The sequence below is a fragment of the Podarcis raffonei genome, chromosome 5 (assembly GCF_027172205.1).
Source record: "Podarcis raffonei isolate rPodRaf1 chromosome 5, rPodRaf1.pri, whole genome shotgun sequence".
In the NCBI taxonomy this organism is placed as follows: domain Eukaryota; kingdom Metazoa; phylum Chordata; class Lepidosauria; order Squamata; family Lacertidae; genus Podarcis; species Podarcis raffonei.
Genome location: NC_070606.1, coordinates 60,414,402 through 60,430,833, shown reverse-complemented (window position 1 = coordinate 60,430,833; position 16,432 = coordinate 60,414,402). Strand labels below are relative to the sequence as shown.

At 46.8% G+C, this 16,432-nt stretch overlaps 2 long non-coding RNA genes across 2 annotated transcripts; both read left to right on the top strand.

Annotated features, from left to right (window-relative positions):
• The first annotated feature begins 21 nt into the window (after positions 1-21).
• Positions 22-1,201, top strand: LOC128414371 (uncharacterized). Its single transcript, XR_008330645.1, has 2 exons — positions 22-178; positions 1,053-1,201. It is a non-coding gene; the product is annotated as an uncharacterized LOC128414371 (long non-coding RNA).
• A 630-nt stretch (positions 1,202-1,831) lies between these two features.
• On the top strand, positions 1,832-3,484 carry LOC128414374 (uncharacterized). Its single transcript, XR_008330649.1, has 2 exons — positions 1,832-2,355; positions 2,409-3,484. It is a non-coding gene; the product is annotated as an uncharacterized LOC128414374 (long non-coding RNA).
• Positions 3,485-16,432: the final 12,948 nt, after the last annotated feature.

Sequence of the window (16,432 nt, the reverse complement as noted above, 5' to 3'; positions counted from 1 at the left end):
GCCCCCTGAGTGACACACACACAGAGAGAGACCCTGCCGGAAAGAGAAATCTGCAGGCTGGGCTGCACAGGGAGGCTACGCGAGGCGCCCACGCCGTCGGGTCACACAGGTTGGCGCACAGCCGACGGGGCGAGAGGAGGCGGAGAAAAATCCGCGCCACTGGGGAGTCCGAACCGAGGTAGCCCACAACCCCTCCCCATGGCTAGACAACCCCCCCCCCTCTGCCTTTCCGTGGACAACAGCGCTGCCGCTGCCTTCCCTTCCTGTGGTTCCGGATCTACCTCCATCTCGTCCCTTGGGGACTTACCACTCGCGGTTTTTCTTTTTTTAAACTTCGGAGGAACTGAAAGAAAAGGAACTCCTTGGGGAAAGGGCCCAAGAGGAAACTCGCCTTTCTTGGGGCAAATGGGACCAAGGAAACGCGGGAAGGTGTGTGTGTGCGCGCGCGGGGTATGTGGGGTGAGCTGCCCTGTCGCGGGGCGCAGTAAATATAGGGACCGGGCCAAGGTAATCTGTCCAATTGAACATTCAACATCCGCTTGGCAATTGGCCTGTGGAGGGAGCACCAAGTCTCTTCCGGCGGTCACCTGCCCGCGAGAAGACGCAGGTCTTTTGCATACCTTTGGCAAGACAAACCCTAGGACGCAGCTGCTTGCCAGTACCAATGCGAGCGTAGGACGAGATATGCATGAGTTTAGTAGTAGTAGAAGTAGTAGTAGTAGTAATAATAGGTAGCAATAATAGTAGTAATAGGTAGCAGTAATATCCAGAGGCAAGTATTATTGCAATGTGAGGTTATGGCCACCAACTTAGATGGCTTGTGTAACATGGATATAAAACAGTCTGCGAAAGCGGCATCTCAAAGCTAAGCTCGTGATCTTACGTACTGGGATATTATTGTTGTTGTTATTATTATTATTATTATTATTATTATTATTATTATTATTATTTTATTTCTTGCTCCTATTATGTGTCTGTGGTTAGTTAAAGGGGCTCTTGAGTTTCGTTTTTTCCTCCTGCATCTTAATTTTCTTTCTTTCTTCTTCTTATAGTGACTCCCCGGGGACACTCGCGAGGAAAAGGTGTGCGTTTTTGTTGGGCTCCGGCGAGCGCTTCTGTCTGTCTTTCAGGGAACCCAAAAGAAGGTAGACCACTCTGGCTCTTCCGGGGAGCTCTCTTAAAATAAAAGCGATCGAAAGGGCTTCGTGATTAGTGTCAATGGCGGTTTCTGAAATTCGTGCGAAGCTCCTTCACTGTGCCTAAGCTCCCCCCACAAACAAACATAAGAAGCCAGCAAGTCCCTGCTCCTGATATCTTGGGGGACGGGGGACGGGGACTGCAGAGCACTGTAAGTAGTGCGGTAACCCAGTGGAAGTTCCCTTTCCACTCAAGAACAGATTAAAGAAGGCTTTTATCTTTTATTAGGGGGCTCTTGGACAAGGGGTTTCCCCTCGAGGGTGGCCTCGGCTCGGATAAGCTACGAGGTTTCAATCCAAGAGAGTTAATGTTCCCATTGAAACCAACGGATTTTAATGTGCTCTCTTGTTATCAGGCGGTGGTCGCTTAGTCAATGCAACCATCGATGTAGCATTCATATTTGGTGTCTGTGCAATATAAACGGAAGACACTCTATTGTACGAGGTTTGCGACTGCCTCGGTTTTTGCCAGCCTGTCAAGAAATTTTGTTATGAGGCAAGGAGGCTTCACAGCCCCTCCATTTGTGTGTTTTGATGGAGCCCAAGAAACGCCGAAGATCCTCCTTCCTTTAGGGACTGAAAGAATTAGAGATGAAGGTGTGGAACAGATTTTTCAAGGCAAAAAAATAAAAAATAAAAATGGAACGTTGACTAAACAATTCCTCTAAATAGATTTGATGCAAATAAATAACGATAAGCTTGCAGTGCGATTAGTTTACGGTGAAATTAGTTTCCTGCAAGGTTGCATGATATTCTATTATTTCTTCATTATAAACGTTTATTGCAAAACTTGTAGATATTACCATCGGGAAAGGAAAAACTTTAGCATTTACGTGTCCTCGGACTGCAATTCTGCACACACTCGACGGGGAATGTCTCCTAACTGAACTCAATGGCGTTTACTTCTGAGTAGACGAATTAACCAGGATACACGGGCACAGCAATCTGCACCTACCTTTTGTCCGCAGCGCATTATTGTGGAAGCCAACGCGATCAACTATCCAGCCAGATATTTCCTGACACTTTAGATTCGCTGCTTGGGCGGCAGCCCGAAGAATACTTAAAGTTCAGCTGAACAACAGCGCTATTTCCTTTTCAGTAAACAGGCCTAGGATCGGCTGAAAATCTACAGCAGCAGACTGAGTGAGAAAACAGCCTAGTTCACGGGACAAGTTATAAAGCCCTTTTAACTGGTTGCAACAAAATCAAAAGTACCCCGTGGACCTTAAACACGGGAATACTTTCATTGTGGCCAAAAACTTTATGGGACTTGGGTCTTCACCACAGAGACGCTGAGACGCCCAAGAAGCGGGTCACCTAAGCCGATAGCGGGGTGTGTGTGTGTATGCAAAAATAAATAAATGCTGTGGTTGTTTTTTTATTAACCTACAGGCACACAACAAAAGACGTGGCAATGCAAAACAGCAGCAGATGTGTCAAAGCAAGCACAGCGAATACAGTACATCGTTGGCATGTAGCCTTCGGAGGGAGGCCTGGTCGTCAATGCGGCCCGCGGGCCGGAGAAGGTTAGCCGTCTCTGAGCATCAGGACTTGGTCAAATGAATACACTATCCAACCAGCTTGACTGTGCCTGGTGATGAATAGTCATTTGGAGATCGATGGTGTAAAATGATTTTACGCTATCAACTGACACCTCATTCAGAGCATCTAATTAACTTCTGAAGCCAACTGACCACTTCCGAGATGGTCCACAGCGTCAAATTAGCTAATTAAATTCGATTATTGCAGCTTTATGCCGGCATCAGCGTTTGAAGCGTCGTCGTCAGTATGTGGAGATCCTTGAGGTTTTCCGCAGCATTTTCGTGGGGTTTGAGGCTGTTCCCCTTTTTTAGTATGTGGATTGTGTCCGTTCGTTCTCTTGCGCGGAGACTGACCCGTCTGGCTCAAGCCAATAGCAGCGGGGCATTGTTGGCAGACGACATAAGGCATCGCGTTAGAAGGTGGCGCAGAGCAAGGACCCATGGCGGGCACGGCTATTGTTTGGCCCCCGAAGAGCGTTGCCCGAGTTAATACGGGCTGGCACGCGGCAGTCATCTGTATTCTGGATAGGACCGTGACCCACTTACCACTGCTTCTTGCTTGATCTTCTGGTCTCCCTTTCCAAAAAATCTAAGCTCAACTCCCCGCGACAATCTCTCCCCGCCCCCGCGCCTTTCTCTGCGTTCAGCCTATATATACTTATCCACTTAGGAAACCACTTTGTGCATCTAAGGAAGTGGGTTCTGGCCCAAGGAGATTTAGACTTCAATAAATGTGTTAGCCTTTAATCCGGTGCCGCGAGTTTCTTTGTTGTTTCTCTTTCACTGGAGTATATCCATCCAGATAGCATCTCCTGGGGAGACCTAAAATGTGCACTTTATCCTCGCGGTTTGGCCTCTCCTGGTTCCGTCCTCGGCCAAGATTAACCGACTCCAGCCCAGATCCCGGCAGCCTTCCTCCTGCTTGCTGAGGGAGACCTTCTTCCTCAGGGCTGCCTGGTCCTCATTTGCCGGGGTCTGGGGACAGGGTGGAGGAAGGCGTCCAAGCCAAGCAGCCCGCCATGGGATGGGGAAACAAGGTCTGGTCAGTGGGTCTTTCCCAACCGAATTCAGGACCCCGTTATGGTGGGCTTGTTTTCTCTGACTGCCACCCCCCCCCCACAGTTGGGGGAAAGGTTTCTTGAGCTGTTGCTGGAACAGCTGGATTGTTCAGCTCCACCGGGCCAGGCCAGCATAACGCAGTGGGAAAGGCTGGCGTCTGGGCAGGAGGATTTGCGCGCTCCAAGGCGTCTGGGCAGAGACTCGAGCGGGGCAGGGCGCGTTCTCCCGCCGGGCCCCTTGGAGCTTGCCTACGGGCAGCCTGAAGCAGAAATCCTTCATTGCCTTTGGAGAGCAACGACGGCAACAACAAAACAACCGCCCTGGCCCGGCAAACGTCCTTTGTAACCGCGCCGTCGACCGCAGCGAGGAGACGTGCAGAGGAGATATTTTGAAAGTACTCGTAAAATTAATAACGCGTCTTCCTCGCCTGGGAGAATCTGGAGACGGGGGCGGGGGGTTCGTGGAAGCTTGGATGGTTTCCGTCGAGGACTGCAGAGAGTAAGCCAGAAAGGACAGCACCCTGCTCGGGTGGTTTGGGCTGGAGTTTGCTCAGCTGCGTCCAGCCCTTTCTCTCCAAGGCTCGTTGCGCCCCCGGGCCCCCTTTCCTTCTCCTCCGCTTACCCTTCTCCTCGGCACCTCCAGGCTCTTTCCAAACCAAGGCTCGGCTGTAACCACTCCCTTCAGCTTTGAGAAGAGCTGCTTCTTCTTCCTGGCAAAGGTTTTCTTTCCACAGGCCCGGGGAGCTATCCTGGCCCTTCAGACGGTGTTCTTTGCGCGCTAGCCCTCCTCCTGCTGTTTCGTGCAGGCCTGGATAAATGTCTTGGAGGGATAAATGAGCGGGAAACAAGGCGAGCACCTCGGGCTTTTTGCGAAAACTTTCACACACAAACCTGATATTGAAAGAATACAGAGCTCTGATCACGCGCGCCTGGTATTTGTTGAACAGGTAAGTCCCTTGTGCGCATCTCTCACCTATGCTAGGAACTAACTATAAGGGGGCTTTTTGCAAGCTGCCCTCTCCCAGCGTCAGTCTCGCATCTGCAAAATGGGGGCAATAATATCCAGCTGTCAGTAAGGATCAATGCATGTTAAAGAGCTAGGGAGTAAGGGCCACGGAAGCGTACTTCAATGATAAAGCGCAATCACTTTCATGTAGCAAACATGCGTAGGATCGCGCTTTAAAAGTGCTGTGTAAACGTTGCTGTTATTATTTGCACTGACTTGAACGGCCTGCGTAATATCTTCCCTTCTGTTTTGCGCCCTGACCCAGATCATACTTGGAGGAAGTCCCGAAGGAAGCCGAGGTTTGCATTTGGACTCATAACATCGACTCCCTTGTAGGCCCGCTTAGGACGCTAGCATTAGAAATTTAATGCTGTTTCGAAATTCTGAACATCTTTGGAGAGTCAGAGGACATTAACGTTCGCATTTTGAGTTGCAGGAAAACATATATATGAGATTCTAATAATTATATTTTATTTTTAAATAAAATGAAACCGAATCCCGCCGGATATCTCTGACCTTCTTGCGCACATAGGTTGCAACTTTTCAAATGCAGCTGCTTGACTCTCTCACTGGTTTGAATGGCACCAAACTGCGCCACGAGACTCTCTGTTTTCTTCGCCAGGACTTGGAGAGTTTGTTGTTGGATCCCATCTATGCGCGTCGCCGACTTTCTTCCACCTCGGATCTCAAACCTTTAAACCGTACTACTTTTAAAATTTCTTCAAAAACAAAAACAAAACCCTATCATTTTGCCGAACTCTTGAGGCTGGACGGAGAGGGGTGCGGGAGAAGCCACGCTCCCCTGCTTTTGTCTCCAAGCCTCCCTCTTTGCGCGCCTCCTCGCGCTGGGTGTGGGTCGGGGTTTTTTTTGGGGGGGGGGACACGGAGGGCGCTGCTCTTAATGGTTATTGTCTCGAGCCCATTAGCTTTTTTTCGCTGCCCGCTCCTGGTTTGAGCGCTGCCTCGTTGTTCCAGCCGCGCTGCGCACTGTTTAGACAAGGGATTAAGGTAATGGATGGAGCCGGAGTCCGCCCAAGCGAGGGGGATGTTGGCTGGAGCCGCGGCCGGAGCAGGAAGCCCTGTCGCCGCAGAAGGGATCCCCCACCCTCGTGGCCTCTAATGGCTCCATCAGCCCCGCAGGCCGGGGAGAAGACCCGGCAGAGCCGACACGTCCGGCTGCTAATGGCCCCGAAACAAACAAGCAAATAAACAAACAACATCCAAGTCCCCCCATTTTAGGGAGCTCGGCGCCTTTGATCAGCTTTGGGAAGCTTCCGCGGGTCTGTAAACCTGGAAGCCAGGAACGGGAGACGAGGCATCTCACTAGGTGGCCTTAGAAAAGCCAGGATTCTTTCGGCCCTCCCCGTCTAACATTCTGGGGAGAACAGCCGATCTTGGAGGGCTGCACAGAGGGTCGCCCCGATTTCTCTCCAGCAGACGGCAAGGTAGATCTTAAGCAGGGGTTCTTGGAAGCCAAAAGTTCCCTTGAAACCGACGGCGTTTTTTTCGACTGGTCATATGTTTCCATTATATAATGTATACATATATGTTATATTTCTGTTTAGATGTGCCAACGTGTGTTGAGCAGACCTCTCTCCTAAGAAGAGGCACCCTTTTATTCGTTGACACGCAGGAGGCAGCGCCTCTTTTAAAATAGCGCTTGCCTCCTGCAGTTTTATGGTAATAATACATTAAAACAAATACGACGTTGACCGATTAATCTGAGGCATCTTTTTAGTTCATCAAAATATTCTCAGTGGATTAATTTGACGGACTACCGTTGCAGCCCTAGAGGTACTTAATTAAAAATAACTGCTACCCATTCACAAAAATCTTCCGCGAGAATTCGAACTTCCCTCCTAATTGGAAGGGCGGGGAAATTAATTCTGTGCCTGCAATCCTATGTTATGCTTTCTCGAAAGAAAGTCCCACGGTGTTCGGTGTTGACTCGAGTCTCTCCCTGGGTCAGTATGCATGGGATTGCTGTCTAAGGCGCGCAAACTGTGAGTAACGCAGGGTCTGGAAAAGTTGTTCGGGTGACTTAGCCCTGTCAAGTCATCTGAATTCTGAAATGTGCGCCCTTTGGAAGACTGAGCGCCCCCCGCCCACCAACAATCCCGGGACCTCTGCGCCCACAGCCCCACGTATCTAATGCAGCCACGCGCACCTTCAGAGACCGCTCAATCTTCCAGCTCCATCCCCCTTCCAAATCTGGTCCACGAATCTTATTAGTTTTATTTTTATTATTTTATTGGTTAGTATTTGCACCACTGACATTCATTGCAAACCTCCTTCAGCACATTGTATGGAAAGGCGGAAGTAATTAATAAACTAAGGCATAGAAATGGTCAGAGCGATACAATCCGCGCGATCCAGAAGAGAGAAAATTAAGCGCTTTCTGGTCCTACTGATTCAAAAGCGACAGTTTAAGGAGGTTTAAAGATTGCCCATTGAAAACAATGAGACCTCACCATGCTTAACACCGATTAGATCGTGTCGCTGCTTTATCAGGACCCTTTGACATTTTATAACCCGAACCTAAACTCTTTATCTGGGGAGGAACAGTTTCTCACTAGGTGTTTGCTTCAGATATCTAAGCAGGAATGCTATAACGTTGCAGCGATTGTATCCCACAGCAAAATGTGATTTCCCATGCAAGCAAATAGGTACGGGGAGATCTGGTGGTTTGGAAGCAACTAGATTCGTATGGGAAAAGGACACCCAACTCTTTCTCCTTCGCTCTCGGATTGTGTGCGTAACACGTGTGAATGTTGTTCACGCAAGCTAGAAGGCAAAAGAGAACCATTTTTAAATTACAGGTATCTGTATTTTCGGGACAGCGGTTGCCTAATGGGCTTTAGCTTCTCGATTTCGCAGCTGGCATTGTTCACCTTGGAACCCAGAGCAGAGCTGGTTCATTTGGTTAGTTTTTAAAAAGCGACTAGGGCAGCACTTCCTTTGGCGAATTTCGTTTGGCTTAGTCTGCTCTCTCCTCGCATTTAAAAGACTTCCACGTGAGGTCCGAGCAATTGCTGGCGGGCATCCCTGGAACAGTTAAGGCAGGCGACGCGGATTGAAACACAGGCGTAGCCCCCGGTTTGATACTGGCTTAACTGTCCCCCACTAAAATTCACTCAGCGGGTTGGCAAGACATTGGCCAAAGGGAAGAGTTTTGAATTTCCATTGATTTCATTGGGAAATTAAGTAGATACTTAAAAGCCTTTGCTCCTGAAAGCGGGAACCGACGCGCGTTTACTCAAAAGTAGGTTGTAGACAGTCAGTTTATTTATTTATATTTTATATACCGCTTACCATTACAAATAAATCTAGAATCGGTTTACGAAGGCAGAAATAAAAGCACATTGAAACATTTAAACCGTTCCATTTTTAATAATAATAATAACAACAATAACAATAACAGCAGGCATGAAACAAAACCAACATTAAATAAACCACGGGTATGTGGCTGCGTGGAAAGTAGCGACTAAAACATAATCCTTAGATAAAACAAGGTTACAAAACAAGGACCCTGTTATACCAAGGGAGGATAATCCGGCTATTCAACAACAACAACGTATATCAACATTAGCAGAGGGCTGTAGAATCAGAGAGGAGGTGTTTAATGGACTTCGGAAGCACCCAGCGCTTTCCCCGTCGAGGAGCGCAGGGGCCACCACCAACAAGGCACGCTTCCACCTGTTGTCGCCTGAGGGCATTCCACAGCTCATAGAATCATAGCATCATAGAACTGCAGAGTTGGAAGGGACCCCCAGGATCATCTAATCCAACCCTCTGCAATGCAGGAATCTCAAGTAAAAGCATCCATGGCAGATGGCCACCCAACCTGTATTCAAAAACCTCCAAAGAAGAAGTCTATGACAGGCATAGGCAAACTCGGCCCTCCAGATGTTTTGGAACTACAACTCCCATGATCCCTAGCTAACAGGACCAGTGGTCAGGGATAGTGGGTATTGTAGTCCCAAAACATCTGGAGGGCCGAGTTTGCCTATGCCTGGTCTACCACCTCACCGGACCTTCAGTTCAGAGGGGCTTACTCCTAGGTAAACGTGCACAAGGTGGCACCCTTAAAGCGCAGAAGTGGCTTGGCAGCCTTGGAGTCCAGCAACGTCTGCAGAGTCACAACTTTCATCACCCCTGACCATGGACCAGGCCGGATTGAAGCCCTTTGCTTTGGGCTGGATCGTGTTCCCACGGGCTGAAGCAAGTGAGCCCCATTGGATTTTAATGCATTGCACTTCCGTGACCACAGCCGTCGGGGCATTGTCTCTCCCTGGCCCCCAAGGAGATAAATTGGAGCGTCCCCTCCCTTCCCGTGTCCCCTCTTTCCCCCCATCCCGTCCAGTGTGTCTAAGGACCTCGCCTGGAGCGGGCGGCGGCGCTGGCTCTCCCTCCTTCCCTCCCTCCCATCCCGGCTCCATATTTACACAGCGCCTGCCCTTGTGTAAACTCGGCCCGGGCCGTGGTTATTCTCAGGCCGGTCTGTTTGTCGTTGCCTGTCAGCAGCGCCCGATGAGAAAGTGCCCTTCCCGGCGCTCCGCCCGCGCTGATTTATGTGGGAACCTCACGAGGGAATGTGGACGGAGCGTCCGGGCGGACGCGCCCACGGGGGGCAGCAGCAGCAGCAGCAGCAGCAGCAGCAGCGAAGCCCAGGGAGGCCCTCGGGTGGGCGCCTTCGCTGCCAAGCAGTCCAGCCCCTCTGGCAGCCACCTCCGCAGAGAACACTGGTCATGTGGACCGACCGCAGGATCTCGAGGGGAACAGCCAGTGTGGCATAATGGTTAGAGCATTGGACTATGGCCTGGGAGAGTGACCTGGGACTGGGTGACCTTGGGCCAATCACCATCCTTTAGGCTAACCTGCCCCACAGGTTGTGAGGATGAACTGGGGTGGAGGAGAACCATGTAGAACCACCTTGAAATCCTTGGAAGAGAAAGGTGGGGTGTAACACTAATAAATAAAAATATATGCCCTTAAAACACATTCACCACCTTCAATGAATTCTGAGATGTAGTTTACCCCTCACAGATGTAGTTACAATCCCAGCAGCCTTTAACAAACTACAATGCCCAGAATTCTTTGAGACAGAGCAGATCGCAAGGCACACACCAGCTGATTCCCCCAACACCTTCCTGCCATTGCTTCCTACCTCACATTACCTGCCGCCTCACTCTGTCCTAGTTATTGCAGAAGAGGAAAACGTAGTTTCCCCAACTGGTACCTTTTACAGTGAAATCTGATTCCTCCCAACACGGAGTTAGAAACCTGATTTTCCAAACCAGCCCACTTATTACAGTACAGTGGTACCTCGGGTTAAGTACTTAATTCGTTCTGGAGGTCCATTCTTAACCTGAAACTGTTCTTAACCTGAAGCACCACTTCGGCTAATGGGGCCTCCTGCTGCCGCCGTGCCGCCGGAGCACGATTTCTGCTCTCATCCTGAAGCAAAGTTCTCAACCCAAGGTACTATTTCTGGGTTAGCAGAGTCTGTAATCTGAAGCGTATGTAACCTAAAGCGTATGTAACCCGAGGTACCACTGTAGTTTAGTTTGAAGTGTAGTCACATGTCATGATCATCTGCTGACTAGTTTTTGCATTATCATTACAGATAATGAAGAATTCACACACATTCTGCACCATAACATTCTGCATTGTTATTCAAAAAAGGAACCGTACACGTCTGTAGCTATGCAGAAGTTATCTATGTTTGTGATTAAAATAAAGCAAAGGAGTGACAAGATTGAAGATGGTCCTGAAAATTTTTATTACAAAACATCACAGATAAAATCCGCCTTTCTACAAACTTATTCAGTTGCTTGTCATCACTCATTTTTCTGTACTATATTAATTTAGGCAATATTACTATGTTCCGTATTCTACTAAGCCCACTCCCCCAGTTTCATGCTATCCAGATCCTGGCACCAGTAAGAAGATTAAGAACCATTTCCAAGTCAACTCAGTTGTTTTGCTCAACTGCTTTCTTTTGCAGAGAAATCTCATTCCCCCAATGCCGAATTAGACAATTGATTTCCTAAATGAGTCCACTTATTGCAATAGTTTATGCAGTTTGAACTATAGTCGCAGGTCAGGATCACCTATTTATTCATTTTTGTGTTATCACAGATAAGGAGCAACACATACACATACAACCATGCACGCATGCACACACACACACACACACACGAACACACACACACTCTATGTCATAATTTACTGCATTAATTTTTTTTAATGAAAAGAACTGACCTTTTTAAAGGAGCCAAACATTACTTGCTGTATCATTCCTATGAATACACTCATCTGAACAGCAGCAGTAGCAGCAACAAAAGCCAGTGGCTCATACTCTTTTCCTTAGCAATACCAACAAGACAGGGAAAATATGTAAACCCATTGCATCATCATCATCATCATCATCATCATCATTCTTATTACCATCGTCGTCATCATCTGCCTGCCCTTCATCCTTAGGTCCCATGGCAGATTACAACTATTAAAACACAGTGTTAAAAACATTTAAAACAACTTGCACGTGCAACGTGGCAATGCTATTCCCACTGTCCCATTGCTTTGGGGTTATGACTGCTGGACCCAGGACAGTCCAATTTTAGCACTAAAAAAACAAAAAAAACACTGTATAAGCTTGAGGTTTTCTGCTGCTATAGACCAGGAGTAGGAAACCTAAGGCCCATTGGCCACAAGCAGCCCACAGGGGTCATTTAACTGGCCCATGAGCCGCCCCCGAACTGAACCGCTTGCTCTGTGAGTTCCTGCGCGCTGCGCTAAAACGATGCAACGTGGCATGGGGACTCGCTTCCACAGCGCCAAAAATTGTGTCTGTGCATGTGCAGACACTGTAAATTGTGTCTGCAGACGCCGGAGGGATCTCCACTGGAGTGAACCGGCTCAGGTGAGGTAAACCTTGCCAACCCCTGCTATAGACTCTTCAGCTCATACAATGTGTTTATGTGTCTGTTTGTAACATGGTACCTTGGTCTCCTAAGGCAGCCCCAAGTTTCTCATGAACGGCCACTCAATGAACACTGAGGCATATCTAGCCCAGCCCAAATGCTTAGCCAGTTCTTCATGCTAATTGGAAGGATATCAGTTCTGGAAAAAGCACTCTCAAGTTTTCTGAAATTCATTGACAGCATTCCAATTTGGACATTTCCTAACACATCATTGGGGAAGGACCGTCAGTGACATGGGAAATTCCTTCCTGAGAGATGACACCAAGTGGCCTTTCTCTTGCCTGGATTTGGATGGAGATCACAAACGGCAGAATTATTCAGGGTAACCACCAAACATTTCGGGCCACTGCAGTCTTCTAGAAAATGTTAGAAATGTACAATATGATGAGTTAAGTGAGATGAGCTCTTTCGTAAGGCCCAGCCTTTTAAAGGCTTTGGGATAAGCAGCAGTTGCACATGCCCAAGCCTGCCTAGGCCCCCTGAGATGATCTCTCCTTGCATTTTGGAGGATCTTGCTTTCTCTGGAGTTACAGTCCAAGAAGCTGCTTCTTAAACCGAGCTGTGTTAGGAGAAGAAGCCCATTCTTTGATTCATTACTATGGCTCTTTCTTTAGCTCATTCAGCAGTTGTAAAACAATAAATGAAACTGATTTCGTTCCTATACAAAGGATGGTGTATCTGTTGAGTACTGAGGATAATAACAGCACAGTCCAAACCCAAGATCTGTCGGGATGACAGTTTGGATTTGGTCGGTCTTGTTTCCCACCCCCTCACCCCCACCCTACCCCGCTGAGCCAGGGCTATGCTGGTAGAAGTCTCTCAGCCCGATTGAGTTGTAGATACAGCAGTGTAAATCTCTCACTCTGGCTCAGTCAATGCTCAGCTAGCAGAAATTAAGATGGCTACTAGTAGCTTTATTTGCTTTATGTTGGCTCCTGGTAATTAAAAAATCAGACCAAATTTACATACTAATAATCCTTATCCATTTTGTTCCTAAACTAATGTGACTGGTCATGCAAATTATTTAGTAAATACTACCCTTCAACGAAGGATCACAGGGCAGTTTACAATATAAAAACACAAAAAATACATAACATAGTAACAAACAAAAACAGTACCCCACACCACAGTTTAAAAGGTCATATATGGTTTAATTAGCCAAAGGCCTGGGAGAAGAGGAATGTTTCTGCCTGGCGTCCAAAGATATGTAAGGAAGGTACCAGGTGAGACTCCCTGAGGAGATCATTCCACAAGCTGGGAGCCACCACAGAAATGGCTTATGAGGTTTACGGGTTGGAAAATGGGGTTAATATTCTTCCTTCAATATTTGGCTCAGCTTTACGCCACTTCTAATTCTTCCTTCTGGTAGTTCTGGCTCACCTACTTTGGTCATTAGTGAAAAAGCACAGGAACAGCAAGGCCAGGAAAGGCAAACCAGGGTGTCTCCAAGCATATCAGTTCATTGATGGATAAGGAAATATCACTTTCTGCAGAGCAGGCAACCGGGTAGCAAATTCCTCAGTACCAGAATCCATTGGCACTGCTGTGCTGTCTTTTAAAATCCACATGGCACAACAGCATCTTCTACTGAGTTATCTTTGCTGTGGCCCCTGATGCATCTTCCATGCTGAGCTTGGAGAGAACATAAGCCCAGATTCAAAAAAGTTCAAGACTTTGATTGGAAGAGTGCAAGGTGTGGACTAAGACAGGCAAACTCAAGGCCTGAGTGAAAACAAGTATAAATATAGAATCCCCTTTTAGCCTTTCAGGTGATTAAATGGGGGGGGGGGGAGAACAATGAAGGCCGCCTTGAGTTCCTTGGAGGAAAAGGTGAAATATAAATGCAATAAATAAAAATATAAGCATACATCCAATATCCTTTCCAGAAGAGGATAAACCTGCATCCCACCCACCCTCAAACCACATCCCAGAGAAAAGGGAACAGAAAAGAAAGGAGAAAGAAAGCCAAGTTGGGGTGAGGGAGGCGGAGAGAGACTTTGTTTAAGGAAGAGAGTCTCCCAGCCGTTCACTTAAAGGATGAAGCAGTAGATATGTTTCACCAACCCTCTCAGTTCCTCGTTTGACTGATTCTTTGCTCACCTTGGACTGTGCAGACTGGAAAATGCAATAAGCAGCTTGTAGGGGAAAATGCATGTCAGATTGAATCCGATTTATTTGTGGTGGCTGGGAATGTCCTTATTTTTAAGGGTTTATTTTTAGAAATTTTTGAATAGGGCTTAGGGCAGGGAGCTTTTAAGGGTGGTTGCAATAACATTAGTGACGGTGGGCAGAGCTGATGTGTAAAAGCTGTCCTCAAAATCCAATTACAGGAGTGCGAAAAGGTCACGTTGTCGTTGAGTCAAAGCAGGGTAGGAAATGCCTGCACCAGGGAGCCGCTGCTGGCTGATTTTATATGGAATATTTCATGCCAGTTGTATATGCAAGCACCATGCAGCCTCCCAGTTACAGACTGTTAAAAGCCCGTTAAGACTATTCCTCTTCTGAAAGAGGGTTGCTCGTAAATCACATCTGAGCAGCTTGTTAGATCACAGCTCTCCAGTGTCTGAGGCTCAGTTCCCATAAAGCACACTACAATACGTGAGGACCCAGCTGCCTGCTGCTCACTCAGCATTCACCGGCCTCGACCAAGTGGTTGAAGTTAGGAGGCCTATGAGAAATGGTTGATGTGAGTTGAGTGACATCAGCCAACTAAGGGCTCTGAGCTTTCAACAGCTGCATAGCAGGCAACAGAGTCAGCTTTCCCAATTGCTGCATCTCTCTTGCCTGGCAAGGCAGCATTTGCAGAATTTATGCCATTCATTCAGTTGTACAGGAACTAGGTGGTGGTGGGTGGGCTAAGAGGTACACAGCAGCAGCCTTAGGGGGAGCAAGGGGAACCCTGCAATTTGCATGGAAGGGGTGAACTGAACTAGGCTGATTTTGGCACCAGTTTGTTGAAACCACTGGAAGAACAGTGTCTGCATGTGTCAGAATGGGGGGGGGGAGGATGGGAATTTCAGCCAATAAAAATGTAAATGACCTGGTGAGTGTTTTATTGTTCAGTAAAATGCACAGCTTAGTTTGCTGTGTGTACAGTAGTTGGTGGGTTCTCTGCCAGGGACTGCTGCAGAGATTCCGCCTTTCTCTCTTTTTTTTTTTTATTAAATATTTATTGGTATTTTCAAGAAACACACAACAAACAAAAACAAAAAAATAAACAAAATAAAAACCACACAAAAATACATAATATTCAAAACTGAACAGAAAAATAGAAAAAACACATAAAGTTTCTGATACTTATTTTCCTTAACCTTATTTCTCAGACCTCCTCACACCTCCCCTTCTTGTATTCCAATTTAAATTGTCAATTCAGCAAGTCCTTAACTTGTTTCTTCACCTTAGCTTGAACATTTGTTCTAACATACTATTATTTTACTTTGCTTCTTTTTTCCATTTCCTCAATTTATTTTTAACAGCCTTATTTTCAATTAATTTAAAAAAGAAAAAAAAAACCAATTTTACCTTATCAAAATTACACATCAATACTTATACCTCATTAATTATTCTTAAACCTTTTTCCTAAAGTTGACCAAAATTTCCCTTCCACGATTTGCCCAATTTCCATACCACTAACAAAATATAAAAGAAAAAAAACAAAGCAAATTATCCTTATGTACCCTTTGGATTCCCAACCTCCACCCACCCTTTTCCCGGTTCCAGTCCCCGACCAATATCCACCAGTCTTTATGTTATTTATTTAGCCTGGAGATCTCACGTCCGAGGCCCTTATATCTCTCTCAGTTCCTTTCTGCCGGTCTCTTTGATAGTCCTTGATGTTAAGCCCCAAGTCTCGGAGGGTCTCCGGCCCAACAGGATCCATGTTGCTTCCAGCCAGTCCTCCATACTTAAAAGCAAAACCTATGGGGTACTCCAACTCTTGTTTCAAATTTCTTTCAGATCCAGATGTCCCCAAAGCTCCAGCTTTCACCTTCAACAAATTTGTAATCCTCAGATCTTCAGATCTCCTCCAAAGGGGATCTCTCCATTTTCCAAACTCCCATTCAGACCAGGCTTTCCGCACCCAATTTTTATTGTCCCTTTTTATCATCATGTCAGGCCTCATATTGTAACTCTCCTTTGACTCCTGTGAACCTCCAGCTCCTCCTTCATTTTCTTCAAAAACAACATATTGCTCCATCGTGTCTACACTTTCAGTTTCATTTATTTGTTCAGTTGAATGGGCTTCCTGTTTCAAGTCCTTATCAGACTCCAAACTGTTGTTTACTGTCCAGTGTAGTAGTGATACCTCTGTAGACAAAGCATTGTATTCATCTTGTAAGTTTCCCAAGAGAACCAGTGCTCTGTCCAATTCTGCTTGGATTTTACATACTCCAGCCATTTTTGTGATGTAGTGTCCCTATTACCCCTCTAGGGGGATTTTAGTTCCTTAATATTCCTTTCAGCTCAAAACCAAAAGTCCAGTTATTTTGTATCAGCCCTCCTTATTTTCAACAAGTTATACCGAATAAACCAGCAAAAACAGCAGAAACAATGTTCTCTTTTTCCAGCTGACAACTAGCTGACTAACAGCTCACTTGACAGCTGTCAAATTCTTCAATGCAACAGGCTTTCTCATAGGACGTTC